A 26,917-nucleotide genomic window follows, 5' to 3' on the forward strand; every position below is an offset into this window, starting at 1 on the left:
TGCGAACGCTGCAATCAAGTTTCAGCTTTACTGGGTCACATGTTTTGGGTCTGAACCAAATTAACAAAATATTTAATAAAACATTTTTAAATGCCTTTTAGACAGCCTTGGTTTCACAATCCCTCCTAACCCAGTAACAGCTGTGTTTGGTATACTTCCAGATGGGCTTAAAGTGGAGAAGGACAAACTGTGATTGCCTTTACTACACTATTGGCACACAGACTTATTATGCTCAACTGGAAGAATCCTAACTCTTCCCTTTTAAGTCAGTGGACAACTGATGTTATATACTATTGGAAATTGGAAAAAATGTAATTCTCACTTAGAGGATCTGTGCAGAAATTTTTCAAAACCTGGCAGTAACATTTTAGAATAAGTTTTTAAAGCACTAAGAAAGCAGATTCTCTCCCTATTCCTTTTTTTTTCTTTTTCTTCTCCATTCATCTATATTCACTTATTAATGTATCTATTTACTTATTTTTACTAGGTTTAAGTTTTATTCTGCTGCCCATGCTCTCTTTCTCAGGGGTGGGGGGTTGATTCTATTCTTGTAAAATTGATCTATTTGTGTGAAATGTTGTGGCATTTCAATAAAATCAATAAAATAAAAATACTGCAGGGTGAAATCAATCCTAACCTATCCCCTTCTGGGTAGGGTGGGGGGTGATCTTGCAGTCTTGTATGTATGTATGTCATCCAGTTGACACTCTGAACGACCACCAGAGGGCGAACTAGAGGTGACTGCCAGCATTCTTTATGTTTGAGCGCCACCGTGCGCCTGTTGCTTTTGAATGAGTTGGCCGGGTTGACATCCCAACTATTTTTGGGACTCATTCAGTCTTTGTGACTCGAGCCACCATATACATACATATTTTATATATATATATATATATATATATATATATATATATATATATATATATATATATATATATATATATATATATAATCAGACTAACTATCTTGCGGTCTTTTATGTATGTTATCATCCAGTTGATGCTCGGAACGTTTCTGGTATGTTCTGTAAAAGCAACCAACAGTTTATCATGAAAAATCCTTTATTATTTGTTTGTTGTTTAATGTTTGTTTTTGTTAACTATATTTTCATCTTGCATTATTCTTATTGTAATAATGTTTTCATGGTAATAGAATTTAATCAACCTAATAATAATATTATTTGACTTTTATTTTTTTACGTCATCAAAAATTCTGCATGTAAAAACGTATTACTACGTCACAAAACAAAAATTAACCTGTCAAAAAAACCTTAAAAAAGGCTTTGCTTTTCCGATTGTTTTTACACTCTTTTGAAAATTGCTGGAATCAATTTGGACACAGCTTGTTTCTCACATGGACAACTTTATGTGGCATGTTCAACTGTACAAAGTCCTAAGAACCTTTATATATCAGCTAAAGATGGAAAAACTAAAATATTGTATATATATATTATTATGTTTATTTTTAAAGTTGTGTTTTTTTAAATTATATTTTTCTGAAACAATTAAAAAAAAAAAAAACACTTTATTTTCCTTCCAGGCAATGCCGGGTATTTCAGCTAGTGACTAAGAAGGAAGAGCATTAAAAAAAAGAACACTTCTAACTTGGCTGTCCTAGTGACACATTACATAGATGTATTGATGTTGGTATACAGGAGCCCCAGTTGCATTTCTTGGCACATTTCTGCTTAATGATTCATTATTTGAAAGTCCTTAATGTTAAGTGTGTCAAAGAGGATGTGCAGCATTGCTCATAATGGTATTCAATTATGTTTTAATTCACTTCTTCACTACTACTTCCAGGGGGTCCAAATTATGTTTAATTAGTACGTTGGCCTCTTTTGAAGTGATGTTACCTGCCGAGCACACCACAACATTTTAGAAGATGTGAAGCATGTCATTACTCACATTTAAGAAACACAGTCTCCTAAGAAGAAAAGCCTGCTCTGTCTTTTCTTACATATTTCCTCTGTGTTACAAGACCAGTCCAACCTCTGAAAAACAGCAGGCCATAAGGTAAAATTTGAAAATGTGTCTGAAAATGAAACATGAGTAAATAAACAAGCATTATCAAAGCCAGGAAAAAAGCCTAGCAAATGTCTAAACCCAAACTTGAACCAGAATCAAAAAAAAAAAAAAACACAAGATCATAATCAAAAAATTAAAACTCTGAAACACTTTAAAATAGCACAAGCAGTAAGAGTAGTCTAACTAGGACAGTGAACTTCAATACTTACTTCAATAATGTTACTCAATGCAATCTCTTTTTCCTGTTACCTAGAAATCTGCATTTGTGTCTTGGTTATTTATGTTATTTGTATGTTTTCTTTTATTCTATTATTGTAAAGCACTTTGGCCACTGCATTCCTATGTTGTTTTAAATGTGCTATATACATAAATTGACATTGGTGATGCCTGTAACAAAAACAAGATGGTGTAAAAAAAAAAGTAAGCGGTAATTAATTTATACAGTATCATGACATAATGCAAAACCAAAGTAACAATGTCGTGAACAAACTGCTGAAATGGTCAAGTAAACAAGCAGAATGTTCAAGAAACTGGCTCATGTCTTTTAACCAATCAGAGTATGACATATAAGAATTAACTCGACAGTGTGATGCAAATTCAGTTGTTTATAAAAAAAAGACCTTTGCTCTTACTTTTTTGACCATTCTGACCACGCTGTAACAGACTGCTGTGATGAGTGCTCCCTCATTGAATAATGAATGCAATGAACAGCTTTTCTCCTGCCTGGTTTCTGATTCTTTTCCCATTAGAGGATAAGTTCCTTTAATTAATATGTTTGACTTCTACCGCAGTTTTGACGGCCAACACATGGGGTGGTCCGATTCCTCCGATGAGGAAAATCCCGCAGACTGGCTGGCACATTCTCATCTGAGTGAGCCCTGAGACCCAGGAGGACATGACCAACCTAGTTAAGGAATGAACCTGAATGTGTAAGAGAAAATTTGATCTTTTTGGGATAAGGCACTAGGTTCAACCCTAAGCTGTTAGGAGTGTTTTTTGTCTAGAGTTAGGGTAAGTTTTAATGTTATTAGGATAGAGATTGGAGACCATGGCTGAATTAGTTTGCCAGCAGTATTATAATAGGTAAGCACAAAGGAAGAGAGAGTAAAGATTTCAGTGAGACCTCCTGCTTGCCTGAGAGAGCTTACACTGTCTCAGGGATTCACTGGCAGCATCTGAGACTACCGGTGAATAAGAATAGTGCCAAGTGGCTCCTTGACACATGGTGGATTATTCTGGATTGTCATCCGGGGGGTGACCCACTATCATCTGGCAGAGTCGCCCAGATCTCACTCTGAGTTTGGCAAAAGGTCTCAACAGAGGTATGCTATACCACCCATCTTCCCACCGCTAAACTTGAATGTCTTGCTTGACACTCTGCTTGTTAATAGACTACTAAACTGTCAGGAAGAGAGCAAACAAGCTATGTATTCCTTACCTGCATCACTTCCTCCTTCTTTGAGATGTCAATAAAGTGGTAATGCCACTTCAGTATTTAGCCTACTTTTTGAGAAGGCTTTCTCAGCAGCATATTTTGTTTTGCTGCAGTTTTGGACTTTTTGCTGAAGCCATTGTTATGCAGCTGAACTTAACTGATAGGTGATCACACTTATTTAATGGCACTTGATATATTCATCACCTAGAAATGAAATGGTATGCTTTACACATTGTACAACACCTATCACAATTCACAGATCTCAGTTTGGTATGTACTGTGGGGAGCTGTTAACAAACACAACCCAAAAAAAAACCTTCGGCAGGCATTTATTGTAGTATTATTATTGTATTAATGTACATGTACAAAGTCTGCTTGGCATACCGATGAACATTCAGCCCAAAAAAATGTACTTGTTTGGCTATTTATATAAAACTTTTTTTTATACAAATAGCATTGTTGATACATCCATCCCTTCCCGTTTCCCATGTGAAAAGTCCTTCTTACATCCCTCATACACTTGTCTTATCACAGGCTCATGATTCCTGTTTCTTCAGCTTGTGATAAAGAAAAAGGTGTTGAGTACGTCTGCACTGTCTGGTGACAAAGCATTCTCAGATGTGTTTTTCAAAGACACAGTGATACATACGGGGTCAAAAAATTCATTGAGAGCATATTATTTTTATCCTCTAAAAGGTTGACTCAATAGTGTCATAAGCCATTCTGTGTCTGCCAGTATCTGGGTTCTTCCATAAATATAGTCATGTGAGGAAATTCTAAATACTCCATAGATTAATTTACGTAAGTAAACTGTCCCATATTTTTTCATATGAACCATTAAGTTATTTTCCTTCTGGTTTTCAATACACACCATTTCTTTGCATTCCTAAAAACAATGGCAATGTATAAATTCCCAGAAATATCCCAGACTTCTTGAAACATTTGGCATTGGCACATGCTGTTACAGAGAGATGGTTTATCGTGGACATTTGACAGGTTTTTTTTTTTTTTAAGTTACTCAATGTACTTTTAAAACAACATTCATGAAGTTTAAACAATAAGTCCTCCTATGAAGTTTCTTTTATAACATTGCGACTCACATTTACATGTTTTCTCTTTTGTCTATTTTTCTTGACTGTTTGTATGTTTCTACCTCTTTAGTGTTAGGCTAATGTGGTATTGTAAAGACTGTGGTTTTGAAGCGTCTAGACGATCAGAACTCCTCAAGCATTACAAACTAAAGTAATAGTCATTTTGGGCATGGTCATCACTTGAAATGTGTTGATCCTGATTACCTTGGTACTTCAAAAACCTGGAATTAATTTTTGACACATTTTTCTAGGACTCATGCCAATACTAGAAATCAATCTGGTGTATTGATTCCTGTCAATTGTGTGCTTTCAGTGAATTCGGAACAGAACATGATTATTTTGTGCATATAGGTAATCACCTAAAAAACAATAAGGCTATGACCTGTTTGTTCAAAAATCAGACATATATACTTCTTTTAGGTCTCATAAAAGTCACAAACACAGCCCACATTTTTGGTGGATTTTAAATATGATGTAGTTCAAGGTAAGCAGTACAGCTGAATCTGTTGAACCTTGCTGTTTAAATGACGAAGAAGAATACTACTGTGATAGCTACTCTGAAGCTGATGTGAATTTAGCCAGTCCAAATAATCTTTCAAAGGCAACAGAGCAAAAAATTGCTGCAGTGCTATGAAAGCTGGAAAATACAAGATGTATAATACCTGACATACTCAATAGACATAGCTTACTGGTTGATGAGTCAATCACAGAAGAACTTGTATTTGCTCTGTGTAGATTTAATCCATTTTATAAAGCAGTTAGCAAGGGTGGTCCTCTAGCAACATCATTTAAACATGGAAAATACTATAGAGAGAACTTCAAAGTTTTGGATCAAGTAGAATATATGTTTGGTGTCAAGGAGAAGAGAACATTGCAATGTGTTGCCCTTTTGAAGGTTTTACAGCAGCTCATAAGTATTAATCACAAGGTTTCAGACATACATCTGATTTTAGAGCTTGCAGAACACAACTCTAGTATACAAGTCTTTTCGCGATGGTTTGTATTACAAGGGCACCAACTTTGTGGGAGGTGGAGAGTTGCGAATACTGCTGAATTTGTATGTGGATGACCTTAAGATTTGTAATCCATTAGGGACATTCAGAAAAAAAGCACGTTTGTGCTATTTATAAGACTATTGGCTATCTACTGCCAGGTTCTCATTCCTCATTATCTCCATGTATTAGGCTCTATTGTACAGAGTTGTAAAGAAGGCAGGCTCTATTGTAGGATTAAAGTTAGACAGTTTAACATCTGTGGCCGAGCGACGGGCACTAAGCAAACTCCTGTCAATCATGAATAATCCACTGCATCCACTTAACAGTGTCATCTCCAGACAGAGGAGTAGCTTCAGTGACAGACTTTTGTCACTGTCCTGTTCCACTGACAGACTGAGGAGATCGTTCCTCCCCCTCACAATGCGACTCTTCAATTCCACCCGGGGGAGTAAATGCTAACATTAATTTTATTTTCATTTTTTTTATTTTTATTACTATTTAATTTAATATTGTTTCTTTGTATCAGTATACTGCTGCTGGATTATATGAATTTCCTCTTGGGATTAATAAAGTATCTATCTATCTATCTAAAGATGTTAGGTCATAAGGATACGAGAAGGTTTCGGAGTCTTCTTTGCATGGTCATGTCAAGAGACTTGGAGGTGTTGTTAAGGGATTTAGTGAAAAATGTCAGAGCAGATTTGGGAGCACATGGAGTTGCTGGATTTGTTGAGAATTTTACAGGTGAACACATATACCGGTTCTGTATGGTGAAGAAGTGTGAAATTCCGAAAAAGGAACTGAGCTCTGGTGTTCAGGTTAACTAAAGACACTGCACAGCCTTGTTGTGGTGTAAAAAGACAATGTGTGTTGTCTGCAAGTCTTTCTCATTTCCATGTCAGCACTGGCTACCCTCCTGACCCTGCACGTGACAAACTTGAAGGCATATTACAATTTGAATTGGCAGAAATATTTCACCCTCAGCAGTCTCAATGAATCCATACAGAATTCTTAAAAAAAGTCTTATCTTGCACTTACTGTTACACATGCATTTATAAGAAACAATTGTATCAGTGGAAATGCTTACGAAAATTGGAGTCTTTTGTGGTTGATCACGTTTTTGGTTGGACACTTGGTGCCTACAGATGAACTGGCATGGCCTGTCATTCTAGACCTTAAAAGACATTGTGGAACCAATGGTAGCTCCAGTGCACACAGCAGAATCAATTGGTTTTCTTGAACGCAAAATTTGTGAACACAGATAATAGGTTGCAAGAATTCTTTCCAGGTATAAAGTTATTACCTAAACATCGCTATGTAGAACATTATCCTCAGATGATCACATTTTTGGTCCTCTTGTAGGCATATTGACTGTGAGATCTGAGGGGAAACAAATTCTTTAAACAGGTTGTTCGTCATGTTCACTGTTTTAAAAACAGACTTGTATCTCTTGGAAACAAAATATCAGTTCAAGATGGCGTGTCACTTGGAGGCAAACACAAAAGATAAATCTAGGTTCACTGTCTCATCTGCCTGATGCCCCCATGATGACATTTTGAATCGGGATGTAGGAAAAGCTTTTGAGCAGACATTCCCTAACCTTACCTATGTTAATCCCACAAAAAATGTGTCTGTTAATGGAATAAATTACAGAGATGACTGTTGTCTTCTTGTTGTTTGCCGGAATTTGCAGAAATTACCCAGATGGTCGATGTGAAGAAAAGTTTAATTTTTAGTGAGCATAATGCATGGCATAGTGAGTATTTTAGTGCGTTTAACTTGAGTCGTACATTGCATGTTTTTCTCATTCGGCTTGGTGCTTTGGTAGACCAGTACTCCTTGGCAAGTTAAAAGACCAGAGGCCTTAAAAGTTACATCAAGGTTAGATCATGAAATTTCATACTGTGCTCTCTGACACTGCTTTTGGAAACACTTCAAATATTGGAATTCCCATATAATGATTTTGTATATAAATAACCATAGTGTAAGATTTAGTTTCTTTTTATTTTGAGATGCTTTAAGTTGAATGTTGGATGGAGGTTTTCATCTACACTCATTAATAAAATGTTTTAATTATCTGTGATTATTTCATTGGTGTTCAAGTGTAAAAGAAAAGGATGATGACTCAGAGTATTTTTTAAACACAACTATAAAACAAGCTGCTTGAGTCGTTACCCTCCTACTGTTTTCATTGTAAAAACTATGGCATCACTTTCGACAAATGCATTTTTTTCTTTCTTTCTTAAAATTTAGAATGAAAAATGGCAGGTGTGAAATTAAGGGTGATTATAGAAGATAATGACTTCAGAAGACTTGATCTTCAGTCAGGGATGCCAGCCACTATTGATGAGTTACACCATATAATTTGCCAAACATATTGAATTTAAAGAGACTTTCCTATTCAATGCATGGACGTCAACTTTAATAATGAGGTCATGAATCTGACAACACAACAAGATATAAAGGACAGAAGCACAGTCAAGTTAGTACACTTGCTGAGTGACTCTTGCTGTCCCACCTCTACAACACTGAATTTTCCAAGCACTTCTGGGTCATCAGGTGCATCAGCTGTTAAAGTAAACTGTCCTCTTCTTTTTCATTATTCTCTAATGGCGAGACAGGTGATACTTGCATTATGCCAAGATCAGGGAATGAACTGCGTGCAAGTCCATGGCCACAAGAATTTCCCATTCCTCATTCTTCGCTTGATACTGAAGTACAACTTCAGCAAAAAAATGAAAGCATCAAGCACACTGGTATTTGTCTGAAGGTTAGTCCAGGGCTTAGGTCTGACATCTTAGAAAAATTGGCTGAAGATATCTTCCAATATACAGCCTATGCATAAAATTACCAGATAGATAAGGTAGCTAACACACTAATACGAAACTTTCCATGTTTGAAGGATACAGGATCCAAAAGTGGGTACTATGGGTGGATGATCAGTCTTAAGTATAAAACAGCTAACTACAGAACAAAGATGCACAACATTGGTTATCCAGAAGTGTCTCTAAATGCTTTGAAAAACAAGTCCAATGATGAATGCCTTCCAGACAAAAATGTTAAAAAGCCTAAAAAGTCTGAAGTCAGCTATCGCCCTGCCCATCCTACTGGAGAAACAACTGAAAGCCTAGAAAAGGAGCAACTTGAGATACTAAATGATATCAGACAGAGGAATAATACGTCTGACATAAGGGAGAAGATGGCAAAAACATTATCTTATAGAAGAAGAGAGGTGGTAGAAGAAAATCAAGTTGTAGAATCCAAAGACAGGTGGCCTGCACTATTCCATATAGAAGAGGTAAGCCCATATTTTTATTTTTTTTTTTTGCATTCTTTACTCCCAAGGTTGTTGGGTATTCACTGTTTATACAGTGTTGGGCCACTTTTGAGACACTCTTTATTTTAAATGCTAAGATGACAGGACCAAGGTTGAAAAAGAGGTGACACTTTAGATAGAGGTTGGTACTGCTAAAAATAATCTTGACCCCTCTGCCTTTGAAAATTTTAGACCCATTTCTAACCTGCCCTTCTTAAGTAAAATTCTAGAGAAGGCAGTCATTATGCAGTTAAATGACCACCTCAATAAACATGCTATTCTTGATACATTTCAGTCAGGCTTCAGAACAAATCACAGTACAGAAACTGCACTTGTTAAAGTAGTAAATGACTTGCGGGTAAATGCAGACAGAGGCCATTTATCTGTTCTCATCCTCTTAGATCTGAGTGCTGCATTTGACACCATTGATCATAATATTCTTAGAAATCGCCTTAGTCAATGGGTGGGCCTCTCTGGCAGTGTCTTAAATTGGTTTGAATCCTACCTGGCAGGGAGAAAATTCTTTGTGAGTTGTGGTAATCAAATCTCAGAGACACATGATATCCGATATGGTGTTCCACAAGGCTCTATCCTGGGTCCGCTGTTATTCTCAGTCTACGTGCTTCTGTTAGGTCAGATTACCTCAGGTTACAATGTGAGCTACCACAGCTATGCTGATGACACACAGCTGTACTTATCTATAGCACCTGATGACTCCGACTCTTTCGATACACTAACACAATGTCTTACTGGTATTTCTGAATGGATGAATAGTAATTTTCTCAAACTAAATAAAGAGAAAACCGAAATTTTAGTAATTGGCAATAATGGATTCAGTGAGGTTATCAGAAATAAACTTGATGCACTAGGATTAAAAGTTAAGACGGAAGTAAAAAATTTAGGGGTAACCGTTGACTGTAATCTGAATTTTAAATCGCATATTCATCAGACCACTAGGACAGCATTTTTTCACTTAAGAAACATAGCTAAATTTAGACCTCTTATATCATTGAAAGATGCGGAGAAATTAATTCACGCTTTTGTTTTCAGTGGACTAGATTACTGTAACACACTCCTCTCAGGACTACCCAAAAAAGACATCAATCATTTGCAACGAGTGCAGAATGCAGCTGCTAGAATCCTAACTGGGAAAAGAAAATTCGAACACATTTCTCCAGTTTTGATGTCACTACACTGGTTGCCTGTGTCATTCAGGATTGACTTTAAAATACTGCTTATGGTTTATAAAGCCTTAAATAATCTCGCTCCATCTTATATATCGGAATGTCTGACACGTTATATTCCAAATCGTAACCTTAGATCTTCAAATGAGTGTCTCCTTATAATTCCAAAAGCTAAACCTAAAAGAAGTGGTGAGGCGGCCTTCTGCTGTTATGCACCTAAAATCTGGAATAGCCTGCCAATAGGAATTCGCCAGGCAAATACAGTGGAGCACTTTAAAAAACTGCTGAAAACACATTACTTTAACATGGCCTTTTTATAACTTCACTTTAACTTAATACTGATACTCTGTATGTTCAATTCTTCATAATAACTATTCACAGTGGCTCCAAAATCCATACTGACCCTACTCTCTTCTGTTTCTTTTTCGGTTTCTTTGTGGTGGCGGCCTGCGCCACCACCACCTACTCAAAGCATCATGATGCACCAACATTGATGGACTGAAAGCCAGAAGTTTACGTGACCATCATCATCAAGTCCTTCCATGAAAACCCTAAATACAAAGAGGACTGTTTGATTTATGTTAGGTAGATTGCCCAGAGGGGACTGGGCGGTCTCTTGGTCTGGAACCCTACAGATTTTATTTTTTTTTTTTCTCCAGCCTTTGGAGTTTTTTTTTGTTTTTTCTGGCCACCCTGGCCATCGGACCTTACTCTTATTCTATGTTAATTAATGTTGACTTATGTTTATTTTTTATTGTGTCTTCTATTTTTCTATTCATTTTGTAAAGCACATTGAGCTACATTTTTTTGTATGAATATGTGCTATATAAATAAATGTTGATTGATTGATTGATACTGCTGGTGAGATATGGATATAGATAGGGTACTGTATTTTTGACTCACAACAATATTATTTTATGTCTCTTCTTTATCCTTTTTTTCCTCTATATAACAGATAGGTACTGAAGTTCAGGATTATGTGAATTTCCCCTTGGTATTAATAAAGTATCTATCTATCTATCTATCTATCTATCTATCTATCTATCTATCTATCTATCTATCTATATAACAGCCATCCCATTTTATTTTCACATACCTATACACAGTTCTCAGGGCATGATTTGCCATAGAAATATTTTTTAATTTACAGGCACATTTGAATGTCTTTTTTAAAGGATTTTCTATGTAATTCCTTAGTTATGCCAATGGCTGAATACTGGGGCAGCTATCATTTTGTTCTTTAAGCAATATACCAATATTTGAGATCAATTTTTACAGACCAGGGATGTCAACCTAAAGAGAAAAGCAATTATCAAAGTTCTTTGTCTCTGCCTTGGTGAGGATGATTGAAAGCTTGTGAAGGAGTACAAGGTAAGGCATTATTTTTTTCCAAGTTATATATATTGTCATAACAATATATATAGGAAATGTCATAGAATCTTTGTAAATTAACAAATTAATTAATATTAGAGTGAACTTTGTTGATTGTCTCTTTAGCCACAGAAAGCCATTTCTTCTTTGTCATAATTTGTTAATTTAGTTTCACGATTGGAGCATAAAAACGGAAAAATTGCCTTCCTATGCTCTATTCAAGCAGAATTAGCTTTGCTAGGTTGGGATAACATTGTTAACCAGAACATCTCTGTGATTTTAGTCCCATTAAAATTGGTTGTATCTGTGATTTTCTGTCACTTTTACCAACTGATTATTCATATGTTTCTAAAATGGAGGCATTTATATACGCATTTGCACATTCTTCAAATATTGAACAATCCAGTCAATAAATACTGACCACCCTCAAGTGTATATACTGTATGTACAGTATACAATAAAAAAAAGTCCAGAATGAAAGACATTTTAAGGTAGACAAACAGATAATTTTAGAAATGTGGGAAGATGTTTATTTTTGCAGGATTCAATGGGAAACCATTCTGTTAAGCTTTATCTTTTTTTTAATATGTTTTTCAAGGTAGAATTTACCTTTAGTCTTCTCTGACTCTGCCATGACATTCTTTGCAAAGTCTCCTTTGCAACTTTTTACTCTGTTGAGATGAGCTGTTATATTAGGGCACAGATTTAAGTGTAGTCAATATGAAAGATTCCAACATAAATAACATAAAAATGTGATATAAAAAAGAGCCCAAGTGTAAATAGAAGAGACAGAACAGCTTGTGGTTGGCTATATGTAGAGTAGTCACTCGTATCTATTATTTTTACGGACACATACCATTCCATGCAAACTGATTATGAACGTTACAGCCAAGATATACTCAGATGGGAAACAGATTTGTCTTAAATACTGTATACATGTATTTGCTTAGCAGACACTTTTACCCAAAGCGACTTAGAAAAGAGGTAAATAATCAACTAACATTAGGCTAAGGTCAGTTTGTTCACCCAGTATAACAGGATGGGTAACAACAGGCAACATACAGTATATAAATATAGCAGCTCAAAGCACATAATATTAGGAGGCTAAAGCATTCTAATGTCTAAACAACGAGTAGATATTTATTATTAATCATTTGAAAAGTAAAGGCTAAGATGAATGTCTATGCTTTTGCATGTGACATTTAGTGAGATGACTTCTGACATTGTTGAAAAAGCTCTAATGAAGGCAAGTGAAAAATGATATCATCATTTATTATATTCTAACAAATTGTCTCCAAGAGGGAGAAACAGCTACACATACTGTAGCTAAAGCATGACATGGTATGTATTTTATACTTCAGTTGTGTTTCGTTTCAGTCAGGACTGTCTCCTTGGCTCAGAATTATTCTTTGTTTATTTAATCTTTTTGTTCTATTTCAAATATTATTTTTCATATGATGTTATTAATTCTGTTTTAGTTTTGTTCTGTCTATATTGTATTTATGCAGTATAGGGATGTTTATTAATATTGTGCCCATTTTGTATTCTGTTAATATTCTTGCTAGTAAGTTCATTTATTTTCTGTTTTCTGTCACATTTCCCTTATATAGAGCCAAAGGGGGCAGGGCCACCAAGGATGTGTCAGTTGACTGCCCCCAGCAATATAAAGGGAGAAGCTCTAGTTCACACTGCAGTTTTAGCACTGTTTCGTTTTTGACTCCTGTTGTTTTAGATTTTTGATTCATTTTTTGTGGGGGTAATCTGGTTTTAACTATTGCTTCACTTGTAACATGTTTATGGTTTGCTGTTAAGTGGATTTGTTTGCCCCTTTTTTCTTGCCCAGTTTTTTTTTTTTTTTTAATGAATAGCAGAGCTTCACAGCGCTCAAATTACATCTGTGATAAACATTCTACCAAAGAAATATTTTAATTCAGTACCTACAAACTTATTTTTTTTATTGTCTGGTGCCTCCTGACTAACCGGTACAAAAAACCCACATATGATATACCCTTTCGTCTCTTCTTGATGTCTAGTTATGCAAGACAGCAAGCTTTTTGGGGTTCCCCCACTATTTTTGGCCCTCTAGACACAGAAAACTCCCAGAAAGTTAAAAATGACAAATTTCAAACCTAAGTATGTAGGGTATCATTTTAGACTACTGTATTTCAAGGTCAGTGATAATGTACATGATGTTATTTTTGATCCTTTACTTGGGGATCTTCCCCTCTATGAACCTCTTTTAGAAGGTGATAAATGACAAATTTATATTACAATCAAGAATAATTAAAGACTTTAAACACACACACACACACACATATATATATTATATATAATTTGTAATATTTGACTATTTTTGTTTTTTTATGTACTTCTACCTCAATAAGTAATACCACCAAATTTCTTATGAACACCCTGAGTCATGGTGGCTTACGCTAATTGAAGACTTTTTCATTTTTGAATTCTTTAAGTTTTGCCTATTTTCTTGGTTGTTCTTTGTTATTGTTTATATTTGTTACTTTGTATTTTTGTCCCAGTAGTCATTCCTCAACCAGGACTGTTGCCCTGGTGTAAGTTTATTTTTTTGTTTATGCAATCCTTTTGTTTTTTTAAATAAAACTTTGTATATTATTCTCTTTTTGGTTTAATTTTTTCTTTCTGTAAATTATGATTTTCTTTGATTATGTTTATTGAGTATTTTGCATTCTTATATTATGCTTTTAATATATGTGGTTCTGTCGTTTGCCTGTCATATCTTTTTTACGTAGAGCCAAAGGAAGTTGGGCCACCTAATCATTCAGCAAGGGTACTGGTCCCTGCTAATATTCAAAGGAAAGCTCCAATTTGATTGTTTTTACATTTCAAACAGTAGCAATTTGCAAGACCCAAAAGTTATCCAATAAACCAAACCAAACATCCCATAACAAAGTAGTAGTACAAAATTAAAATAACACCAAAAAATACTAAAAGTAGGGATCCAGAAGAAAAAGAGCTGATGCTTTCCAATGCTACAGCCAAGTGCTGTTAGCAATAGTTGAGATACATACTTCACTCAAGTGACAGCAGTAGTGAAGAAGAAATATTCCAATAGCGGCCCTTCCCCTGCCAAGTGAGGACAAGAGACAATAGCATGGATTGAGGTAAATGTACAACCATAGCACAAAACACCAACAAGAATACACCAATGAAGCAGAGTTAAAAAAAATGTAAACAGAACCAATCCTGACCTTGACTCCTGTGGAAGCTGCTGATCCATGATTAGTAATTAAGGCTATCACAACAAAGGATACTAAATATTACTGATGCAGACTTTCATTTCCAGAATAAACATATATATGTAAACATATACACTGCCAGGCCAAAAAAAAAGTCGCCACCTGGATTTAACTAAGCAAATAGGTACAAGCCTCCTATTGGAAAATTACTGCATGGGCGATTATCTTTCAGCTGGCAACACGTTATTTAACCCCAACTGGTGCAATGAGTTGCTTCTCATTTCTTAAACAACCATGTCGAAAGACACATCTCGTGGTCGAGGAAAAGATATTAGTCTGTTTGAGAAGCGTCAAATCATTGGCATGCATCAAGCAGAGAAAACATCTAAGGAGATTGCAGAAACTACCAAAATTGGGTTAAGAACTGTCCAATGCATTATTAAAAACTGGAAGGATAGTGGAGACCCATCGTCTTCGAAGATGAAATGTGGCCAGAAAAAAAACCTGAATGATTGTGATCGGCGATCACTTAAACGTTTGGTGAAATCAAAATCGAAGAAAAACAACAGTAGAACTCAGGTCTATGTTTAATAGTGAAAGTAAGAGCATTTCCACACGCACAATGCGAAGGGAACTCAAGGGATTGGGACTGAACAGCTGTGTAGCCGTAAGAAAACCACTAATCAGTGAGGCAAACCGGAAAAAAAGGCTTCAATTTGCTAGGGAGCATAAAGATTGGATTCTGGAGCAATGATAGAAGGTCATGTGGTCTGATGAGTCCAGATTTACCCTGTTCCAGAGTGATGGGTGCATCAGGGTAAGAAGATAGGCAAAAGAAGTGATGCACCCATCATGCCTAGTGCCTACTGTACAAGCCTGTGGGGGCAGTGCTATGATCTGGGGTTGCTGCAAGAATGAGGTGAGCTGACTACCTGAATATACCGAATGACCAGGTTATTCCATCAATGGATTTTTTCTTCCCTGATGGCACTTTCATATTCCAAGATGACAATTCCAGGATTCATCGGGCTCAAATTGTGAAAGAGTGGTTCAGGGAGCATGAGACATCATTTTCACACATGGATTGACCACCACAGAGTCCAGACCTTAACCCCATTGAGAATCTTTGGGATGTGCTGGAGAAGGCTTTGCGCAGCAGTCAGACTGTACCATCATCAATGCAAGATCTTGGGTGAAAAATTAATGCAACACTGGATGGAACTAAATCTTGTGACATCGCAGAAGCTTATCGAAACAATGCCACAGCAAATGCGTGCCGCAATCAAAGCTAAAAAGGTGGTCCAACAAAATATTAGAGTGTGTGACCTTTTTTTTTTTGGTGGCAACTTTTTTTCTTGGCCAGGCAGTGTGTGTATATATATTTGTTTATATATACTGTATATGTTTATTCTGGAAATATATAACTAAAACTGTGTTACATTTAAGGCTTGTAGTGAACAGTACAGTATTAGGAGAGGAGGTGTGGGGCCGAAAACATATTCACAGATTTTCACATTTCATGGGAGTCCTGTGCCCCTAACCCCCACGAATTGCAAGTAATAACTGTCTAACTTTTTTTTAATCTGTCATTACCCCAAATTTATTGTAGTATTCATCTAGAAAAAATGTATTTTATTTTATGAAGAATGAAGATAACACAGGCCGCCTCGCAGTTAGGAGACCCAGGTTCACTTCCCGGGTCTGCATGTTTTCCCCGTGTTTCCTCCGAGTACTATGCTTTCCTCCCAAAAGACATGCAGGTTAGGTGCACTGGCGATTCTAAATTGTGCTTGGTGTGTGGGTGTGTGCGAGTGCCCTGCGGTGGGTTGGCACAGTGCCCGGGATTTGTTTCCTGCCTTGTGCCCTGTGTTGGCTGGGACTGGCTCCAGCAGACCCCCGTGACCCTGTAGTTAGGATATAGCGGATTGGATAATGGATGGAAGATAACACACTTCCTGATGCAATAGTCTTCTGCCAACTCTGAACAAGCAGCAAACAATATGAAAATGTCCATGAAAAAACATCTCAATGTACTTGCCCTGCATAATCCATATGCCAGATATCCAGTTGTATGCTCGCAGGGTCCCAAACACATGTATTATCGTTAAACTATTGTTAAATAAACCAGTTCTGGAAAATCCTCTTGTGAACAGTTGAGATGCATGCTCAAACAAGAACAAGTGTTTGAATTTAAAAACTACCTTTCACCTCATTCATTGGCTACTATGGTGCTTCACATCATATCAAATTTTTCTCATCTGTGATCTTTTAGGAAAGAAAAGTGAGTGAAAACTTTGTTAGCTGGGAATTATGCCTCATTTTTGTGCAAATGCTTCAAAAAGCAGAAAGTCAATTCAGCAGTGCAATTTCAAAAACTGACATTGAAAAATCCAGAAATGGATCCTTGTGGCTTTGACGGGAGAAGAAGATCTTCAGTTCAATAGCTCCTTCTTGTTTTAGAACACTGCCATTCACAAGATGATTTCTGTAAATAGTTTATCGAACAATAGCTGTTCAGACTGCTCTACTTGGAACTTTTATTATCTCTGTTCTCCCCAAAAACGTGAAGTACTCCTTTAGGGGCAAGCACTATGCACTTTGTAAATCATCAGTAAATGTGATTTGCATTCTTACACATTTACAATAAATTTTGTATCTTAATTGTCAGACATTATTGTATATGCTAAAAATTGGGTGTTTTCAATTATGCAATGCCCAAGATAATCAATAATGAAGTCTTCATTTGTGAAATGACAATTACAAACCTAGTGATCTTCACCTACCTCAAGGGATGGTCCCTCTGTCTGAATACTAAACTATATAATGTGCTTAATTTGCACTGCCCATTATGGCAAGAATTAAAGCTAGTGGGGTGATGTCATATCATGGTGATAAAGTTGCCTAAAAGCGTGAAATTGTGTGAGGTTTGTTTTCTCCCAGGTCTGAACATCTACCAAAAGTGCATATTCAGGTCATTTCAGATATTCTTAGCAGCCTGGTGACAAACACAAAGCAATTTATTTCAAAGGGAAACGTGAGGGTAGTGGTTGATCAGGCCTTCTATAGCACGTTTTGGCAACGACAGAGCATGAGTAGCACCATGTGGCTTTGAAAACACTCCTTTCCTGCAGGTTAGCATGACAGCAATACATTTTAAGACAATGTATACTGCTAATTTGATTTTTGCATTTTGAGTTTGAATAGAAAAATGCATATTGTTGTTTACTCAAATTCATTGCTAATCGAATTCTAAAGAAGCCAGTTTTGCTTGAAAACCCCAAATGGGAATGAGATAAAGTCTTCTTTTAGTGGAACTGTCCCTGAATTCATGCTTATTGCTGTAAGAGGCTTATTAGTAATATCAGGAAATGTTTCGTTTAACATTTCTTGACACAAGCATGAAGAAAAAACACAAAATTGGCGACCATAATTCCTTAATGCTAATGTCAATGCTACAGCATGGGTCTTCATCAGATCTACGATGTAGTCAGGAGGCTTGGCAGTGCTTAAATTTAGACCCTTAACTTTACAGTTACCTTGCATGATTTTTCCTGTAGATTTTCCAAATATTAATATAAATTTCATGTACTCAATATGTTAGTTTTCACCAGTCCAGTATTTTACTTCATTGATGCAGAATGGCTGTTATATTTTTTTGACTCTTGGTATTTTTCATAAGACTTGTTCAACTACAATAGAAAGGTTGCCATCCTTCCACCCAGTGCTGCCAGGATTAGCTCCGGGATTCCTGCAACCCTGAACTGGGTAAAGTGAGATTGAGAATGTTCTACTATGTTCTGTTCTGTTATTTACTTCAGTCATTACTTGGCAATACATTACGAGTTGGTCAGACATGCAAGTAAGAATGCCATTGTAATATAAACACATGAGAATAACTTGAACTAGAACAGTTTGTTTTAAAGGAAAAAACTTTTGGTAGCTTTTACAGGAAATTTGTTTTTGAGGTTTTTTGACTTCTGACTCTTTTGATTTTGAATTTGTCTCTTCCTATTAAATTGAGTGATGATTTTTAAGATTTCTATGCATAGTGTGCAGGTTTGTCCTGATTTTTCTTCCCATTATGCACTTTTCATTCACCACTTAACCCAGGTTACAAAGTCATCCTTTGATCTGTATGTAATAATTTGGAGCAGCCATGACCACCAAAAGAAAACCTACGTTACCACGGGGGCACTTGCAGACTCCACAGAAACAGTGACTAAGCTGGGATCCAAACCTTATATCCTTGTGCTGCAAGGCCATTATGCCACTCCTATTTTCACATCTAACTTAAAACTGATGCGCATTTAGTACAGGAATATTTTAACTCAGTATTTTCTTGCTGCATTCATTTTATTGTATATGTTTAATTTTTCCATAACAGATGCAACATTCTGCACTTATCGTAAGAAAATCTTTGTATTAGCTTGTATTCTTCCATTATTGACATGAGAATCTATTTTAACAGTATAATACTAATGACCTGAAGTCTACCCCAAAGCCTTTAACACATTTTTTCGCAAGAGCAACATGACCAATTCTAAGTAAATCCAGACATCTAGAAATGTAAAGTGCTTCCATAACAAAAGTCATTCAGTTCTAAGCAGGTTACAACTGTTGATGTGAATAGTCTAAAGGGGTAAATGGGGGCATCTGTATTTGTTAACAAAGAAAGTCTTGTACTAAGAAAGCTACCAGTTTTTATAAAGTTGAAAGAATATGTAAGAGCTTTGTTAATATAAGAACTATAACCAACACATTTTCTAACTTTTGAAGGTTTAAATAAAATAACTACTTATTAAAAACCAAATTTGGTGGTGGTGGTGGGGTGGTTTAAATTCTAGGAGGTTCTATACCATGTTGCAAACATACTTCTTACAAAAACACACCTGAACTCCAGTTTCCTCAAACATCGAAGGTTTACTCTAATTTCAGTCTGTCCACTGCCCACCGCAGATCAGACAACAGAAAATTACCCATAGTGACAACAGAGGTTCACTCCTCCATTTGTCAATGAGTTTAAAGCACTCTGATTGGACAATCAGTTGATTCAACAAATGTGATTTGCTTGCTAGTTCTTGTGGTTATGTGTGCACACACAGTTCAGCAGTTTTATCAAGAAAGGAAAGGAATCATACTTATTGAGGCATGGTAGTGCAGTCAGCTTTTATTATGATACTGTATAGCACCGGTTCCCAACCTGTGGGTCGCGACCCCAAATGGGTTTGCTACTAATAGTGAAGTAGTAGGAACCTTTATTGTTTGACGCACTCACAGAAGTCGCTCCTGGGCAGGGGATTCGCAATGGACCAGAAGGATGCGCACCCCATGTGATCTACATTCGAGCTTCTAATTGGCTGAGGCTGTTCTGATCGGTTGTGAATCCCCTGCTCAAACGAACGCGTGATTGTCTACTGTTGACTACGTTATGACAGGCGGTATTGGTTTGTTCTTCGAAAAAAATCGTTGGTGACTAAACAAACACAGGTAGATATTAAATTCAATTTATATAGGTAAATTTATTAGAAAGGCGTAGGTTATTGGGAATAGGCGTCATACTTGACGAGTATAAGCGTTTTCGTTTGAAAACCCCATATAGGACCGCCTATTCCCAATAACCTACGCCTTTCTAACGTTGATGGTACGGTTGTGCTCCTTCTCGCTATAACTTACGGTAAATTTATTTATAAATTTTGTTATTTCTTTTCCCAGAAATGGAAAGAAAACGTAAATATGTTGAAGAATATCTGAAATATGGCTTTACTAACTTGATTAGTAATGGAATAGAGAAGCCACAATGCGTATTGTGCAAAGTTGTTCTCAGTAATGAATCTATGAAACCTTCAAAACTCAAACGTCACTTAGAGACAGCGCATTCAGAATACACTAAAAAGGATTTGGAGTTCTTTCGTCAGCATGAAACTAGTTGCAAAAGACAGAGACTTGATCAAGCAGGAAGTTTTCAGCAATCAAACAAAGTATTAATTCAAGCATCATATGAAGTCGCATTAGAAATCGCCAAGCAAAAAACCTCACACAATTGGAGAAAACTTATCAAACCTTGCATGTTGAAGATGGTGAAATTAGTCCTTGGGGATTCCAGTGAAGCAAAGATGCAACGAATATCTCTTTCTAATAATACTATTCAGCGGCGTATAACAGATATGTCCGAAGACGTCAAAGAGCAGATTCTGAATGAAATCAAGGCTTCACCATTGTTTTCTTTCCAAGTTGATGAATCAACAGATATCAGCTCGTGTGCTTAGTTGCTTGTCTTCGTGAAATATATTCATTCAGATGATATTAAAGAAGAGTTCCTATTTTGTAGTGGACTTGAAAGTACAACAAAAAGTGAAGACATTATGGAGAAGATTAATGCGTTTTTTGAGACTGGAGGATTAAAGTGGGAAAATGTCTGTGGAGTTTGTACGGATGGCGCACCATCTATGCTTGGGTCAAAATCAGGCTTTCAGAAAAAAGTAAAAGAACTAGCTCCTCAAGCAAAGGGAATCCACTGCATGATTCACCGGTATGCCCTTGCCAGTAAGACTCTTCCAATTCCTTTGCAAGCGGTTCTTGATTCAGTTATAAAAATCGTAAATTACATAAAATCTGGAGCTCTTAATACGCGTCTGTTTAAAGAACTGTGCAAAGACATGGATTCTAATCACGAGGTTCTGTTTTTCTACACTGCAGTACGCTGGTTATCAAAAGGGAATGTTGTGAATCGTTTCTTTGAATTGAAAGATGAAATTAAATTGTTCCTAGATGTACAAGAGAAACATGATCTTTTGGTATACTTTAACGACAAAGCTTGGTTGGAAAGAGTAGCATATTTAGCAGATATATTAGAACAGCAAAATAAGCTTAACCTGAAACTGCAGGGAAAGGAAACAAATATTATTGTATTTCACGATAATCTCTGTGCATTTTTATCCAAGCTGCAAAACTGGCGAAGGAAAGTAAATATTGGAAATATTGCCATGTTTGAGAAACTCTGCAGTGTGGTAGATGAATCTGGAGGTGAAATAAATAAAAAATTGAAGGAGGAGATTGTCGGGCATCTCGAATCGCTTGAGAAGGAACTGGAGCGTTACTTCCCTAAGCTGAAGGAAGAAGAAACTACATTTACACGTAATCCGTTTTCTGCATCTCTTGATATAACAAACATTCCTAATGAATTACAAGATGAATTCATAGATTTACGGAATGATTCCTCGGCACGTAACTTGTTTAATGAAAAATTGCTCACACAATTCTGGTGTAGTATGTATCATTCATACCCGAATGTGACAATGCTTGCCTTTCGAATTTTAATTCCATTTGTATCGACATATCTCTGCGAGAGTGGATTTTCTACTCTTCTTCGGTTAAAAACGAAAGAAAGAAATCAACTAAATGTTGAGAACGATATGAGATTGGCGTTAACGAATACTCAGCCACGAATTTCGAGATTGGTTGATAAGTTGCAATTTCAACCATCACATTAAAATTTAATTATTAAAATAATGTAATTTAGCTTAATGTATAAAATTATACTAAAATACAATTTTTTTGTGTTTTTTTTCAATTATCGTATTATAAATATCTATTTCAATTGCATGGGGGGTCGTGGGTCATATGGCTATGATAAAAAGGGGTCGCTACGAGAAAAAGGTTGGGAACCACTGCTGTATAGCTTGCCTGTTTTTTTTGGAGTCATTTTAGAAGCCTGCAAAGATATCCAAAGGTTTGTCTGTGGTAGATATGCAGCAGTATTCGGGGATTGTTTAATAACATTGTCTTGCTGTCTTGTGTGTTAGGTGAGCGTTCACCATTTAATTTGTGTGCCTGTTAAATGCTTTGTCCCTCTCCACTGCAGTTTTCCAATTAGTAAAACACAACATATGTATTATTTGTGGCTCCAAATTTTCGATAGGGGAATGCAAAAGCTTGTATTAATATTCTAGCCATAGCAAGAATGATACCAGCTCAGGTTAAATGCACAAGAACTGCACTTGGCAAGATTCCTGCACAGGCAGTGAAGGCGCAACTATCTATCCATTATCCAACCCACTATATGCTAACTACAGGGTCACAGGGGTCTGGTGGAGCCAAACCCAAGGCAGGAAACAAACCCCAGGCAGGGCACACACACACCCACACACCAAGCACACACTAGGGTCAATTTAGAATCACCAATGCACCTAACCTGCATGTCTTTGGACTATGGTATGAAACCGGAGTACCCGGAGGAAACCCACACAGACATGGGGAGAACATGCAAACTCCATGCAGGGAGGAGCCGGGAAGCGAACCAACCTTAGACAGATAGCACAGCTAGTTTTAAATATTTTTAAATTTAAAAAAGTGTAGAGTGATTGTGATGATTACATGTAAAAACAATGTTCACTGTTCACATAAAAGTAGAAAAAACAAAACAATTGTAAATAGATTTCACAACTTTGTAAGAACATAGCTTATAAAATAATAAGTTAGAAAATGTACACATGGTGAAACATTCAGGTGCATTCGTGGACACCTGCTATCAATGGACTAAGTTTAGTTGTTTCATCCTACAATGTCCTCAGTCTATTTCAGAGTTTGGGGGTCAAATGTTATCACTCCAGGATTGGGAAAATGGCTAGAAACAAGTCTGGGCAGGACACAGATTAATCACAAGGATGACTGTCACAAAAACACACACACAATATATTCACACACAGTGACAATTTACATTTGGCAATTAACATAGCTTAAATAAAAAAATGGGACTTGCAAAGCTATTCAGTTATGGCAAATGTTAGGGAAAATGTTATTATAGTCACAGACCATTATGGATACAAGGTGAATGTGGCATTCTGATGGTATATAAAAGGGTTACCAGATTTTCAGTGTCCCAGACCGGGCACTTTTGTAGCATGTGCACCCATGTAAAAAGTCCGTCCTCATTTGTTTAATGCCTGTAGTAACTCATCATCAACACTGTGGGTTAAAAGCAGGGAAAAAGAAAAGCACTTTCACAAATTAACATATATGAACTCCACACTGTGCTTGAAGAGGAAACAAATCCATGACAGCACTGTTTGTTTTTGTCTGCTTCCTGGTCGTCTTGGCAACTGTATTTAAATTTAACACACGTTCTCAATTAGGCGATCCCTGTCAGAGTTTTGACCATCCCATTATACATATACCAGTAACGGCAGACTGCACGATAATGTGAATACACTTGATTTATAGTTTTCATACTCTTTCTCTGTACATTTAGCATTCATTTCCTCAGAGGTTGATGCGCTTGCTGCTTCGTGAGCAGTTTGTTTTCTCCACTCTAGTGGCCTGCTTCTTCTGTTCTTCCATCGGCATCTTTTAGTGTTAAAACTGATTAAGTTAGTCTTAATTTTTCACTTAAGTTGGCACTTAAGTGTTCAATCTGCCTCAAGAATGATTTAGCCTTACGCATGTGCAACACCGCCACCATGCTGCCGAAAGTTGATTCTACAGTAAAATAAAAATAAAAAAAGTTATAAAAATCATCACCATGAAAGTGGATAGTAGATGTCACGTAGTATATGTGTACCAAATTTCAAGTCAATAGGCGAAACGGTTTACGAGCTACAGGTGATTTAAAATCCTTGACAGACAAACGGACAGCCACGGTAGCGTATTATACTGTACCAGTAACGGCGTACTGCACGATAACGTGCAGTGAATACACTTGACTTGAGCATTCCTAGTTTTCTTCCTCTTTCTCTGTCTCTGTTTAGCATTTGTTTGCTCAGAGGTTGATGCGTTTGCAGCTTCCTGAGCAGCTCTTCTTTTCTCCACCCTAGCGGCCCGCTGCTTTTCTTCTTTCGTTGGCATCTTTTCTCGTTAAAAGTGATTAAGTTAGTTTTTGTGTTGCAATTACTTAGTATGTTTTTTTTTTATTTTTCACTTAAGCTGGCACTTAAGTCTTCAAACTGCCTCAAGAATGATTAGAGAAGGTGGTAGGGAATGAGAACGGCGCCCATACACATGCACTGCATGGCTGCCCTGCTGCGCGATGCCAAGAGTTTATTCTACAATAAAATTTAATTAAAGAAAAATAAAAAGAGTTATAAAAATCATCACCCCGAAAGTGGATAGTAGACATCACCTAGTATATGTGTACCAAATTTCAAGTTAATAAGTGAAACGGTTTACGAACTACAGGTGATTTAAAATCAGTCAAACGAACAGCCATGGTAGCATATTATATAAGATGATACGATTATGTTGAACTGGTATCACGGGTATGGGGGGTCCTCAACGGTATTTTGTATGTGTTGTTCTAAATATAATGTGAGGATGCTTGTTTCGGTAGAGCAATGTTTTATTAGATGGGCAACCTGTTAACACTGGGGCATTATGATTTTCTTCAGTTACTTATTGCGATGCATTTCCTGAAAACCAGGACTGTCGCTGTCACCTGGACATCTGGCTACCCTAGTAAATTACTGTTACAATGAAACAGTGAATCATAATTTGCAGAGAATGGAGGTGTGAGCTGGTTGTCTCAACAAATTTCCTTTAAGAATAAGTGTGCTACATTTCAATTAAATTGGTCCACAGGGTGCAGAACAGTTTCTTGTGGACAGACAGACAGACATGGCTATTGCAATAGGTGCTTCATGCATTATGTGCATACGTACCTAATAAAAGATAGAAGACTGATATAATGATATGGAAATGTGTAAATGGGAAGAGGTCCCTGATCACATAAAAAACAATTAAAATGTATTAAAAAAACCTTCATAGTCAAGATATTTTATGTTTTTTTTTTAAGTTCATAAAATAATTAACAAGTTCCAATTTAATAATTTATGACTGTGTGGAAATCAATTAAAAAACATCTGGGCGATGTTCAAACAATTTAAGGCTCAAGTTCTTTATCAATGAGTGTGCCATATTTTTTATTCTTTTTTTATGTCTTTTTCTTGAAAAATAATAACTTGAGCAGATGACAGGTCTCTGTTACTTTTTCACTAAACAGCAGCTTGAGCCATTAAAGAACAGCCACTGTGCTCGATCGTTCCTTAACTGCAGTGTGTCTGGAACTCATTCCTAACATTCCGTCAAAGTCAGATGTGTCTGCCATCTGCAAATTTTACAATTGTTAAAAAAAAAAAAATGGTGGTTTGAAACTATTTTCTTGGCTGATTCCTTTCCTCTGTGAATATTGCAGTTAACTATCTACAGCCATGGGTATCTACTTGCTACTCATTCATAGAATATCAGGTTTAGAATTTGTGCTGCCCTGTCTCATTTGATTACAATATAAAGCTCTGTTCACACTAACACTTCCATTCATGTTATAAAGCGCTATATAGTGTGAAAAGTCTGGCCAATTTTTAAAAATGGTTATTCCCATACTTGTGATGATTCCCCACATAGTCTGTCTGAAGTGTAGTCTGCTGTTAGTTTAAAACCTGCATATTATGTTTTTTTGCAGTGGAAATTATGTCAACCCACCACCATTTGAAGATGACACACCTTAGCACAGAGATAGGACCTGGGCTCATAATGCAATTGTTACATTGCATTGATGGTGCTGATCTCACTGGCAATAGTGATTATACTACTGAGGATATACAGTACTCAGCCATTACAGTTTCCTATATTTTTCATTCACAGTCGCGTCTGTGAATTAGGATTTGATCCCCACTGGTGTACATACCAAGGAGAGCACCAAGGGTGAACCTGGTATTAGTTAAAAGAATTTTAAAAACACTAATAACATAATAACATTTCTAGATTCTAACAGAACTGTACTTTAAACATGATTACCTTTTTACATTAAAGTGTTGCTAAATGAAGAAAAGCAACCAAAACATTTTAATACTGTAGCATTGACTTAGTGAAACAGAAACGTTTAAAAGTTTTTCAGTGTTAACTTTGTACATAGACCACTTATTTTTTATTGCAGCCTACAGAGGCTCACCTGAGCAGATACTGAGCCCAAAAAATTGAACCGAAGGGCTCAGAGGAAAAAAGACAATAAAAGAAGGTACAAGGGATCGATCCCCAGCTAGTACTGAGGTGCCTAGCACATTTAATCATTTGAAATAGTCTCCTCTCAAAACTCTTCCAACCCTGGACTGTCTTCCTCCAACCAGATATACCTCCAACCTATGTCATATTCTACCTGCCTCCACAGTCACTTTGCTAGTCATCAGACAGGGCTTTTCAGCTACTGCCATTAGACCATTATTCGCAGGAATGATGTTGGAAAACTCCTGGGACCATCTTCCAAGAACTTTCTTGAGGCACAGAGAGTTTTCTTAAAAACCTG

The 26,917-nt window shown here is 36.6% G+C and overlaps 1 pseudogene; it reads left to right on the top strand.

The window, feature by feature from the left end:
* The first annotated feature begins 8,522 nt into the window (after window positions 1-8,522).
* On the top strand, window positions 8,523-26,595 carry LOC120526590 (annotated as a pseudogene).
* Window positions 26,596-26,917: the final 322 nt, after the last annotated feature.

The sequence above is a fragment of the Polypterus senegalus genome, chromosome 3 (assembly GCF_016835505.1).
Source record: "Polypterus senegalus isolate Bchr_013 chromosome 3, ASM1683550v1, whole genome shotgun sequence".
NCBI lineage: Eukaryota > Metazoa > Chordata > Cladistia > Polypteriformes > Polypteridae > Polypterus > Polypterus senegalus.